Genomic DNA, 2,240 nt, shown 5'->3' on the forward strand with positions numbered 1-2,240 from the left:
ATGTTTTATTGAGCTTGGTTGAAGAAATGTGTACCTAGGGGCATTTGGATGTCAAAAGCACATTGTCAACGATCCCACGGAAGACACACCTGATGGGCCAAGGACTATAAGTTGGGTTCCATAAACTGGACTGAAGACTCAAGAAGGAACTCTCATGTGGTGGGGGCCGTTTTTTTCCTATATTGGACACAGGCTGTCCATGTACAGCTTCTGTCCAGGGGGGATTTGAAGGCTCAGCCCTAATTTATGTGCTCTCTGACACCTGGAGCTGCATGACAAATAGTCCAGGAACACAAGGAAAAGACAATGCCAAAGTACTAGTCGGCCCTTCCCACCTCTGAGTGGCCAAAGTGTGTCTCTCTGTTACAGTATTCAGAGGACTGACTATTGACTGTGATATAGTAATACTATAGTATCCATGTCTGGCATCTACTGTATCTGAAACGTTCACTGAAGATAACTCTGATGATAACTATGTGAACAGTGCATTCGAAAAGTATTCAGACCCCCTGACTTTGTCCACATTCTGTTACATTACAGCCTTATTCTAAAATGTATTAAATAAATGTTTTCCCCCATCAATCTACACACAAAACAGGTTTTTAGAAATGTTTAACACATTTATTACAAATAACAAACAGAAATACCTTATTTACATAAGTATTCTGACCCTTTGCTATGAGACTCGAAATTGAGCTCAGGATTGTGTCGAGGCACAGATCTGGGGAAAAAAACTATTTTCACTTTGTCATTATGGGGTATTGTGTGTAGATTGTTCACCCCAACAGCTGCGGTGATTGCTCTTTATCCAAAAGCATAGATGGGTTGGTTGTTTAGCAACAAAACCGTCACGTGCTCAACTATGGGGCAAAACAGAAGAGGTTTGCTTAGATTGTTGACAACATGTAAACTACAGTATATTTAGTCTCCAATGTTTATTAAAAACATAAATACATTTGCACATGCTATCTCTCAAATACATCATTACAGTGGTTGGTTAGCTAGCAGTTAATTGTAGCCATATTTCATTGACATGAAATCAGTCAAAACACCTCAAAACAAGACATGGTGTCAAGAACAAGATACAAACGAGCCACTTACGATTCCCCACATGGCAGTTTCTTGTCATTGTTGGTAGCTATCTGGCCGTCCAGAACAACAAAACAAGGACTTCTGCCCCATTGAAGCGTGCACATCATCTTCGTGAAGTTGTCAGTTAACCCATCTATAGACAGTGAGAAAGACCTGCCTAGCAGCTCTGACATTGTTGCGAAATACTGCACCAAACACCTTAGTTAGATGTACAATTGTGTAACTAAAACCTCTTCGGAAAAACGTCAAAATTAATTACAGATTTCTTGAGTTATCTTAGATTCATTCTGGGGATTTTGAGGAAGTGAAATAAGCTACAGTGTCTCATGGAGGACAACCATCATTAAACAAACACGGAATTGGTTAGGAAACACATCCAAGACTGAAAGCTACTTTTTTCTAATGAGCAACAGAAAAACCCACGTGCCAATCTGGATGTTCATTGGCTCTTTAAAAGTAGAAACACCTGTTGTTGTCATGAGAGAGTTTATTTGTAGTTTGGGTACAGCGGAAGGCAATTCAGACACAGCCTGCTTCTGAGTATTTTATAATCACAGTGTAGTAGAGAGATTTGTGTTACCCAACTAATCAACTCCTACCCCCACAATCCACCCCCAGAGTCATCATTATGAACCCCCCCCCCCTTTGCTCTCAATTTGTCGGGGCTTGGACTCTATAAGGTGTCGAAAGCGTTCCACAGGCATGCTGGTCCATGTTGACTCGAATGCTTCCAACAGTTCTGTCAAGTTGGCTGGGTGTCCTTTGGGTGGTGGACCATTCTTGATACACAGGAAACTGTTAAGCTTGGAAAAACCCAGCAGCGTTGCAGTTCTTGACACAAACCAGTGTGCCTTGCACCTACTACCATACCCTGTTCAAAGACAATTCAATATTTTGTCTTGCCCATTCACCCTCTGAATGGCACACATACACAATCCATGTCTAAATTGTCTCACGGCTTTAAAATCCTTCTTTAACCTGTCTCCTCCCCTCCATCTACATCGAGTGAAGTGTATTTAACAAGTGACATCAGTAAGGGATCATAGCTTTCACCTGGATTCACCTGGTTAATCTATGTCATGGAAAGAGCAAGTGTCCTTAATGTTTTGTACACTCAGTGTATATATCTGTAGATGACTGAGCCACCA

At 41.2% G+C, this 2,240-nt stretch overlaps 1 long non-coding RNA gene across 1 annotated transcript; it reads right to left on the minus strand.

Moving 5' to 3' along the window:
- Positions 1-599: 599 nt before the first annotated feature.
- On the minus strand, positions 600-1,475 carry LOC123730960 (uncharacterized). Its single transcript, XR_006762450.1, has 2 exons — positions 1,102-1,475; positions 600-860 (listed from the first exon to the last, which is right to left on the minus strand). It is a non-coding gene; the product is annotated as an uncharacterized lncRNA (long non-coding RNA).
- Between the last annotated feature and the right edge of the window lie 765 nt (positions 1,476-2,240).

Source organism: Salmo salar, chromosome ssa27 (assembly GCF_905237065.1).
Source record: "Salmo salar chromosome ssa27, Ssal_v3.1, whole genome shotgun sequence".
In the NCBI taxonomy this organism is placed as follows: Eukaryota; Metazoa; Chordata; class Actinopteri; order Salmoniformes; family Salmonidae; genus Salmo; species Salmo salar.